Source organism: Cryptomeria japonica, chromosome 9 (assembly GCF_030272615.1).
Source record: "Cryptomeria japonica chromosome 9, Sugi_1.0, whole genome shotgun sequence".
Taxonomy (NCBI): domain Eukaryota; kingdom Viridiplantae; phylum Streptophyta; class Pinopsida; order Cupressales; family Cupressaceae; genus Cryptomeria; species Cryptomeria japonica.
In genome coordinates, this window is record NC_081413.1 from 317,804,812 (window position 1) to 317,816,071 (window position 11,260).

Sequence of the window (11,260 nt, forward strand, 5' to 3'; positions counted from 1 at the left end):
CGGTGCACTGTCTTGCTTGAATAATGCTTTGCCGGTAGAATGTCTTGCCGGTGCCATAGGATTGCAAGGTTGCCATCAATGACAAAACCTTCAATCACACACAATGTCTCATTGGAGTGTCCATATGCCAACAATCCCCCCCTTTGGCATTGATGGCAACACTCATGAGAAACTTCAAAAAGGTGTCCAATAATGTGTAGACTAAAATTATGGGGGGCTCCCCCTGAGCATATGATTCCTATCTTTGAATTTTCTCATCCTACTACTCCCCCTTTGGCATCAATGACAAAGGTTTAGTAGAGTTTGTAGTTATACCGGTCCATATCCTCAACCTTGTAGTTGGGTAGTTATTATCTGAAAAAGATCGCCCAAAATTAAGTTTATACTATCCATAAACTTTTTGCTATCTTTTATTGCTGTTTCAGTCCTCTTCATAGTGCCAGTGAGATGTTGCAATTATTCTGCCGGTGTTTTACTTCCCGGTGTTAATGCCTCTAAGATTTCCTTCCGTAGAGATGCTAGATAGTCCAATCTTGGACTCAGTTTAGATCTCAAGTGTTTTGCCTTATTTATTATTGTCTCTTTCTCTTTCTCCTGTTTAAGTAATTCTGCCTCAAAATTTGCTAACTTATCTTCAAAAACAGATAATGAATCCGGTGAGTTGACAAAATTGTCTGCAAGCTTGTTTATCTCTTCCTGTGTCTTGCTTATTTTCTTGTCTATAACTGTAGTCAAGAAGTTTGTTTTGCATGTGTCTTTGTACAGGTTTTTGTACTCTTTTAACAAACTACACAGTTCTGGTAGAAGTGTGTCAAAATCTCTATTACACTTCTTAATTTCTTCCTCAAAGAATTTATGTTTCTCCTTTTCTACAATGTCCTTTATAGATTCTACCTTTATTTGCTCAATATTTCCAGAAATGTATTTACATAGTGTATCCAACTGTCCTCAAGAATCTTTATTATCTATATTACAATTAGGAGCGATTGTTTTCAAAATTGGTATTGAATCGTCTATTGCTTTGTAAGCTTGTGAACTATAGTCAGTTATTTTCTTGATGGATTCAAGTAATACCTCAGTCACATTTGTTGACTTTGATGGTGACCCAACAAACTAAGTACCAGTGGAAGTGACCATGCTTGTATTGACCTCTGGTAGGTCAGTTTGTGTCTACATTTCCTTTAGCACTGGTTTTCCTGCTTCATTGCTTACCAGTGGCATTTGTTCTGGATCCTTTAGCTCTGTCGGTTTCTCTGTTTGTGCTTCAGATTCCATCTTTTTCCCTATATCTGCTATCGGTTGCTCTGTATTTCCTGTTACTGGAGGCTCTTTGGCCATATCTGATTTTTCACTTGGGTCTTTATCAACTGTTATGTTGATCTTTTGGGTATCAACATTTACAGTGAATAGGACTTCAGGATTTGTATTGCTATCCTCTGTATCCATGCTTTCAGCTACCGGTTGGTTTTTAGGGATTGTAATTTTTATAGGTGGAGGTAGGTTATCTTTAACCTTTATGATTGGAGGTCCACCAATTTTCCCTTTCCCTTTGTCCTTATCCTTCTGATATACCTTAATAGGCTTGGGATTCCTATATTCTTCTTGTTTTTCTTTTTCAACCAAAAATATGTCCCAACCATCTTCTGTTTCCTCTGAAACCTCTGTAACTCTACTTGCCATCAGTGAAATATGCCGGTGTGTAGTGGAAAAAACTGTCCGGTTGGCCTGAGCTATCAGATCATCAATTTCTTTTGGGGAATTTACCGAATATATAGCAAGTAGTTTTTCTACTTTTATTTTCTTGTCCAGTTCAATTACTCCTTGCCTTCTGGCCTCAAGTCTTTTGTATAAGTCATCAGGAATTTCATTTATGACTTCCATTAAAACCTTTTTAAACATGTCCATGTGTAGTATTACACTCTCCTCAACTTGCCCTTTCTCATCAGCCGATAGAGTGTCATAAATTTTCCTTATGTTCTTCAGTTTTCCTTCCTCTGTGATCTCATTTAACAAAATGTCTAGAGGTGCCAAGTCAGTTTTTGCCTTTTTCTTTTTCTTAGGAGTCAACTTCTTTTTAGGTGTGACCTTTCTGACTGGAGATCTCACAGCTTGTTGCTTCTACCTTGTCCTTCTAGGTGAAGGAGTGGTTGCCAGTGAGGGATCTCTTTTCCTAACAACTCTTTTAAAAGGTTGCTGGCATATCTCCTTCTGAAGAAGTACCTACCGGTGATAGATGAGCTTCAGGTTGTGGGGCTGCCAACTCATCTTCAATTATGCCGGTTTTCTTTAATACATCTTCCTTAATGGCTTTTTCTTGTCTGGATCCTTTCCTCACAACTGCCTCAACCTTTTTCACTCTTTTCTTTGATTGAATTTGGCTTTCTATGGTTTTAGCACTACCAAATATTTCTTCTTTAGGTTCATTGGGGGCTTCCAGAAGTGCTTTGGCATAAGTTTCAACTATGTGGTCATCTATTTCATAGCCCATTTTTATTACCCAGATTGTCCTAGGGATGACTGCTTCCATCCATATTTCATCCTTTTTGATAACAAAGCATATATCATCTTTGTATTTGTCTACAATCTTCTGTGATAACCTTGTCCTTTTCTTCATTTTCATCTTTAGTGCTTGGAAAAAGTCATGAATGTTGTTTTCCTTATTCTCACCCATGGTATTGAATATTTTTGTCAGTTGCTTTCCTACCGGTATGTCATATCCGAATTCTTTATATCCTATACCGGGAACTTGTTTTGTTATATGAAGCATTAGACACACTAACAGATTTCCAAATCTGAAGGTTCCTTTCTTATCCTTCTTTATCTTTCCAAGGTTGTCTATTAGTTCATCCTTTAGCCATTCACAGATGTCAATTTTTGCATTGTTGGTTATTATGTCATAAGCACTCTTAATGCATAAACTTGAAACTAAGTTGAGTCTATTGGCATGAGTGGCTTTGTAACCTAATATCATGCTTATGAATCTCACATTTATATCCTTTACATCATTAACCCTTAAAGATCTTTTATCAGATGTTGCACCTGTTAGGTCAATGACTAAATCATTTGAAACTTTCTTGTTTTTATCTGGTCTTTTACCGGTGGCCGATAACCCTGTGACAGCCTTTACCGCTTGCTTGGTGATCTTATGAATTGCATCTAACTAGAAAAATTCTCCATGAACTCTACTTAACACTATCCTAATCACATCCTTAGGAAATTTAGGAATACTAAGGATTTCTATGAATCCTAGGGTTTCAATGATTTTGTGTTCAGCTTTGATATTGCCGGTATCATCACATATCTCAGTTTTGTACATGGTTTTGATTTCCTCGTCTCCTAGCTCTTCAATATTGCAGTAAATATACATTCTAGGGTCTTCAGCATATACAACACCTTTAGGGATTTGAGAGAATGCACCTAAGGTATCATCTTTCTTTTCTATTTCGGGGACCAACTGAAATACGGGCCTAGGTCTTTTAATTACTTCCACAATAGTAGGGTTCACTATGTCTTCAATTGCAGAGGTGGATGCCATGATAAAATACCTTTTTCTGTCTTGGATGAATGATTGCTTGGAGTGTGCTTGCTTCTTGCTCGAAATGCCTTAGCTCAGAAATCTTCGTGCTCTCTGAAAGTTTGAAATCATGGTGAAATGAAATGGAGCCAAAACCTTATTTTATAAAGTCTTTTTCGCTACCTACCACATTAATTGCATGTCGGTAATGTATTCACTTAACTTTATTTGCCGGTAATAAGTGTTTTTCAACTTCTTTTCTCTAACCGAGGGAATAATAGCACATGTGTGATTAGATTGCCAAACCCTCAAGATAATTCTCTTCAATTAGATGAAGAACTTCCTACCGGTGGAGCACTGCTCTGTCCTGCCAGTGGAGCATCACTTTGTCCTGCCGGTGGAGCAGTATTCCCAATATTTAGATCATCTTTTCTAATCCACTTCTTTGAGAATTCTTGCTTAACCTCTTCAATTTTTTCTTTACCTTTCAAGCTAGCATTTTTGTTGTCTACCTATGTACTTTACTTCTACAAAATTTAGCAATATGCCCAATCTTGTTACATGCATAACAAGTTACATTATTTTTCTGAATAGCTTTCCCATAACCTATGCCAGTTTGTGTTCTGCATTGATTTGATAGATGTCCAAATCTTCCACAAACATAACATCTTACATTCATTTTGCAGTTTTCAAAGTTATGACCAACTTTGTTGCATTTGGAGCATTGACCGGTGGGAGGATTGATATTCTGATAACTCCTAGATCTACATTCATTTGCCCTATGACCATATTTATTATAGTTAAAGCATTTTCCATTGAATTTATAAGTATTAGGTGGTCTTACTAGTTTGCTGTGATCTTGAGTATTTGCAGTACCAGAACTTTCTCCAACTTCAAATCCAATTCCAGAAGTGTCACCTTTGGGTTTTTGATTCTTCAATAAGGTACCAAGTTCTTCTGAGCTTTTCTTGAATTTTTCTTTATGTTGATTTGTAGTTTCCAATTCCCTTTCCAAGATTTCTTTTTGTCTCATTAGTTCATTCGAGTCATTCTAAGTATGCATCAGATCTGTCTTCAACATGTCATTTTCATAGCTAAGTCTTGTGTTCTCATTTGCTGCATCACTTAGTCTTCTGGTCAATTCTTCTTCATTCTTCTTTCTGTCCTCAATCTCTTTGCAAAATCTCATAGTCATATCCTGCATTTCATTTTTTGTTGTCATGATCTCTTATTTCAACTTTTCTTATCATATCATTAAGTGATTCCTTTTCATCATTCTCATTTTGCAATTTTTCACAAAGTTCTCTTCTCTTATTTCTTGTAATAGTAAGATTTTCTTGAAGTGCCTGAATGATATCCTGAGCTGCTTTTAAATCATCTTCTAATTTGATATTTTTCAACTTCTCTGCATCATAGTCAGTAAGAGCTCCTTCAAGTTGCTTTATCAGATTTTCCATCTTTATCGATGTTAAGATCTTCCTCAAGCTGTTAGGCTATTGAAAATAGAGGACCAGGCTCTGATACCAATTGTTAGGGTTCCCACAGATACTGAGAGGGGGGGTGAATCAGTATCTGACTGGTATTCAAATTTTCTTAAGATAAAACATGTAGAACATAAAGTAACAGTGTACCGGTATGCAAGAATTAATGTAATAAACAGAATAAAAAACATCCACATGAAAAGAACACCATAACACAAGATGTTTAACGAGGAAACCCGGTGTGGGAAAAACCTCGGTGGGATTTGTGACCCACAATATTCACTTACTGGCCAATAAGAGAATATTACTTACAATAGGGGCCTGCACATGTAGGAAGGCCAATTGCCTAGAGCACACTGCTTAGTGAGAAGTCACACTGACTTATAATAAGGATTATACTAATCCAATGATCTGTACTGCTTTATAATAGCATCTCCAATGCCAGATTCAGTACCGGTTCTTGCTCTGTTCTTTACATATACCCTTGACCTATAATTCACACATTAGGTCTATCTAATAATTTTCTTTATGCTCAATTACCTTCCCCTTTCAAATGTCTACAATGATCTCTTTTATATACAAGAGTCATTTTACAATTTGCCAAGTCGGCTTGCAATAATAATCAAAATATTACATATCAAAAATCTTGTCGGCCTCTGTGCCTATATACATCTTTTCTTTTGTGCCGGTGTCGGTGCCGGTGTAAAGTGGTCTTGTTGATGCCGGTGCACTGTCTTGCTTGAATAATGCTTTGCCGGTAGAATGTCTTGTCGGTGCCATAGGATTGCAAGGTTGCCATCAATGACAAAACCTTCAATCACACATAATGTCTCATTGGAGTGTCCATATGCCAACACAATACTTCTTAATATGTGAATAGGTATGCAAATATAGTCCTAAGCTAAGACTTAAAACTAGATTATACTATGCTCTCAATATACTCTTTCGACCCTACTAGAATATGTGGTTGAATTTTTATATATGATTGATCGAACGCATATCTATATCTTCATATATATAGACATATACATATAGTAACATAAGAATGGTATTTACATACTGCTTATGAGCTGTCCTAAATGACATGGTAAAAATGAGCAGGGGTATACTAATGACATTTTTAAGATCTGCTTACTTTCCTTCTTTGATCTGTTAACACATTTTGTTGAGATTTCCATGGCTGTAATGGCCCTTGGAAATTGTAGTTTGAACTTAAGGTTAAGGTTGAAGGCTAAGAACTCTAAAGTGTAGCCAGAAAAGGTAAATGCAACGTTCGTAGCATTAAGGCTTCATCAACCAGGTAAAATGGGACACTGTACAACTACAAACATGGAAAGGTTTTAAGTTGTTTTTCCTCCATCCTTATACTTGTTTTCAAAAAATCCCAATCCAGAAGTGGCAAGCAAGGACTCTGGAATGTGAGGCATTATTTGAACATATAATTATTCATTTACCAGGTGATGACTATGGAAACAATATAGTTATTAAGGTTTATGAATTTCCTTTGTCAGATGCCTTTTTAAACTTCCATTTATTGTAGCCTAGGTATTCTCTTATCTTGATATAATCAGAATGATGGGATATCAAAATAAGAGATACACAAGGCTACAATAACTTTTTGAAGAATGGATCAATAGTTTTACATTGTGAAAATTGGCTTATGATGCTACTAATAATCTTTCTGTGTGGTAGATGGGTTAAAATGTCTTCTTGCAGAAACAAATTACACTCAAAGTCCAAAAATAGTCAGGAGATAACAATGTTCATTGCTATAAGAATATTGGTTATGGGATGCTATGATTGTATTATCCACAGCAAGCTATTCTTCTATAGCGAAGCCTAGGAATCTATGAATTCCACTAGGAATTTGAAATTGTATGATTCATATCACATATCAATATAATACCGATCTTATGATAGATCTAGGCGAAACCAGAGGTTTTCTTTCCTCCATTCTTTCCTACCAGTGCCCACACTGAATGGAGGTGTAACATTATTTTTTAAATCAATAATAATATTGGCCTCGGCCTTTCACGGAAAAAAAAATAAAAAAAAATCTCATTGTTAATTAAATCTGATTAAAATATTCCAATAAAGTCAATACAATTATAATATTAACTAGCATATATGTCTTAAATTTTAATTTAATTTATATAAAATATGCCGAGAGATATCCTTCTCGAGGCACCTATTTTTAATCAATTTTACACCCTAAATTGAAATAGACGCCTCGAGAAGGATATCTCTCGGCGTATTTTATATAGATTAAATTAAAATTTAAGACATATATGCTAGTGGCAGTCGCGCAACGTGATATGGAAAATATAAAATAAATGAAATATATAATTATATAGTATCTTTTTCTTGAGTTGAATTATATAATAGTATTTTGATATTATTATATTATTATATATCTAGGTATATAAAATATATCCATTTAGACTATTTTTAATAAATATATATGTTTTACAAGATTAAAGCATATACTAAAATGTAAGATATATATTGGAATTTATTTAATGATAATATAAAATATTATTTAATGGTCAGTATTATGGTTATGGATAGGGTTAAGATTAGTATTATGGTTAGAGTTAAGGTTCATTGTTAGGGATACGATAAAGGTTCACATCAAGGTTAGGAGTTGGTTTAGGTTTAGAATTATGGTTAGGGTTAGGATTTAAGATTATTGTTAGGATTACAGTTAGGGTTAGGGTTAGGGTTAAGGTTAGTATTATGTTTGAGGCTAAGGTTTACATCATTGTAGGGTTAGGGTTAGGGTTATGATTAGGGTTAGGTTTTAGGGTTAAGGCTATGATAATAGGGTTTATATCATGGTTAAGGGTAGCATCAATGTTAGGGTTTGGTTTAGGTTTAGGATTATGGTTGGAGTTAGGCTTGAGGATTATAATTAGGGTTAGGATTAGGGTTAGTATTATGGTTAGAGTTAAGGTTTACATCATTATTAGGGCTACAATTAGGGTTCTAATCAAGGTTAGGGTTTGGTTTAGGTTCAAAATTATGGTTAGGGTTTGGTTTAGGTTTAAAATTATGGTTAGGGTTAGGATATAGGATTAATGTTAGGATTATGGTCAAGGTTAGAGTTAAGGCTTCTATTATGGTCAGCACTAAGGTTTACATCATTGTAGGTCTAGGGTTAGGGTAAGGGTTAGGGTTATGATTAGGGTTAGGTTTCACGATTAAGGTTATGATAATGTTTAGGGTTTATATCATGGTTAGAGTTAGCATCAATTTTATGGTTTGGTTTAGGTATAGGATTATAGTTAGCATTAGGGTTAGGGATTACAATTAAGGTTAGAGTTCAGGTTATGTCTAAGGTTTAGTGTTAGGGTTAAGTTTATGGTGAGGGTTAGGAATTATTGTTAGTGTTACAATTTTGTTTAGAGTTTATATCAAATTTAGGGTTAGGGTTAGGGTTATAATTCTAATTGGGGGTAGGGTTAGGATTGTGATTGATTTATGATTATTTAATGTATGTTTAGCATTAGGATTAGGGTTTATTGTTAGGGTTAAGTTTAGTATTATGCCTAGGATAAGGGTTTACATCATTGTTAGGGTTTGATTTAGGTTTACGATTATGGTTAGGGTTATGGTTAGGTTTAGTGTTAGGGTTAAGTTTATGGTCAGGGTTAGGGTTTATTAATAGTGTAACCCTAATTATAGTTAGTGTTAGGGTTATAATTGTAATTGGGGGTAGGATTAGGATTATAATTTGATTTAGGATTGTTTGACGTCACACATCTTAGAGAATCATGTATATTACAGATAAATAGTAGCACAAAATTTGTTTTGAAAATTAAAGATATTAGTAGTGGAAGTTTTATACATTGCCACACACCCACTTAAAATTTGTTTTAAATGGAATTATTTCTTTTATATTATAATTCAAAAAAATGGTAAATCTTTCTAATTTACATGTTAAATATTCTTAAAAAATATTAATTTATTTTTTGATATTTAGTTGCTAAACATTTAACATTTCATATATATTTGTTAAACAACCATTTACAACATAAGGGTCTAGAAACTAACCTGAACAATTTGGTCAATAGAGTTGATAAGATGAAGCTTACTGTGAAGAGGATTGCTGAGCAAAACTTCCAGATCCTTAAGGCCACTATTGACCATGTTAACATGCTGATAAATAAATTTGAACAGATTAAAGGCAAGGAGGATGATAAGGATCGGACTGAGAAGAAGGGTCATGAAAAAAGAACAAGGGCCAACACTCGGAAACAGGTTGGTATCAAGGAAAAGGAGTTGGATGATATGAAAAACTCTGCGGTCAATATGAAACAGATAGTGGTTCATGCAGAAGAACTCATAAGAAACATCTAGATGTCCATGTCCTTGTGTTGTATCGGTGTTGTCTTTGTGTTGTCCTTAGGTTGTATATTGTTGTTCTCTTTGTCTTGTGATCCCTTTTTGTTTTAACTAGGATATGTTATTTGTATGGGTGTCCAGGCACTGTTATTTCATGCCTCTTTAATGCTTTATCTTTCTCCTACTATGTAACAAGGTTCCGGGTTCCTTTCAAAAACCTATTTTTAATTAATCAAAACAACCATTTAAAACATCTATTTAAAGCCACACATTTAGAAAACCACATGTATAACAATTAATATTGTTGTCCTTTCAACTCTCATATAGGAGAAAAAATGCATGCTTCGCTAAAATGAACTTGAATAAGTGATAAGTGATGAAGTTCAAATAAGAAGTAACTATATGAATATTACTTCATTGTAATGGTGTAAATACATCATGAATTCTTTAGTGATGAGAATGGTATTACGTCCTTTATTTACAAGATGATCAAAATATACTTCTTTCATAATATCTAGAAATCTAGACACTATTGCAGATGCATCATGAGTTTTTTTAGCAACATCTTCCATTTTTTATATTTCAAGTTCTTTGACATCATCGATCATTAAGCTCATATTTTCAATTTCTTTAACAATTTTGTTGCAGCATTCTAAAACAATTCTCGCACATTTGTCAATAGGAGTTTCAACAAAATTGTTTTAGTTTACAGATAGAGTTGTACTTTGAACAATGATTTCCGATTCATCTTGTGAAACATCCATATTTCCAAGTATTTGCTGAAAATAAAAAAAATGGTAAAATTAGGGTTATCATTTAGGAACAATGATAATAAAGTATTCATAATTTGTGATAAAATTATAAAATCACTATATTTAGTAGCACAAGGAATGTATGAAATAAATAATGAAAACATTTATTTGTAATTGAAGCAAATTAAATCATCATAATACGATATTAGTTGGCTTACTATGTTTAAATGTCACTAAAAACATTTAAAATGAAATCAAAAATATAAAACCATAAGAAAATGATGATAAATAAAGGAAATTAGCCTTTATATTTGATTAAATTATTAAATTCAAATATATTCAATGACTTACTAAATGTTGAGAAATTTTGTAAAGAATGATTGTTTGTTTAAATTAGATACGAATAGTCATTCATGAATGCGTCCATTTTGCTTTTCAATCATAATATGTAGATATATTATCATATTGATTTTACATAAAACTATTTACATCTCACAAAAATATTATTTAATAAAATATATTTTAGTCTAAATTAACCTACAATATATGATTAAATAAAAAAATTAATAAAAAAATAAATCATCAGAATAAGATATTTTTTTTTGATAGTTAAATTGTTGGATTGGGCCATCTCCCTTTATATTATATCCAAAAAAGATAGTACAAAATAGTGTTTGCTTGCGGCTACAATCTTGCCTACTCTCTCCTTATCTATTTGTATGTTAACACCAAAAATCCAGCCATCTGTAGCTACAAAATTGCTAGTTTGTACGATCTATTACATTGTATATTCTAGCTAACATTTTTTAGGAAACCTAGCCTTAGTAGAGTCGTCTGCGCTTTGCATCCCTTGGTCCACGTAGCTTAGTGAACAATGGGTTGTTTGGGTCCAATGACAACCCTTGTTTTTCTGCTTCTTTCTTCATCCTCCTAGAATGGGTTGCTTGAGCAACTACCGGGCAATCCCCTTTGCATCTTTTGTGCGTCGAGCCTCTTGCTATGTCTTCTACAGCTCTGACATTATCTGCCATCCAGTCCTCTCCACAATCTGGTAGAGTTGGCGCATCTAGCCTATCCTCCTCCCCATTCCTTTCATCTGGTACGCAGTATCCTTCCCGTTGTTTGTACATCCGCATCCATTCTCTGGTCAAAGGAGGAAGGATATCAAC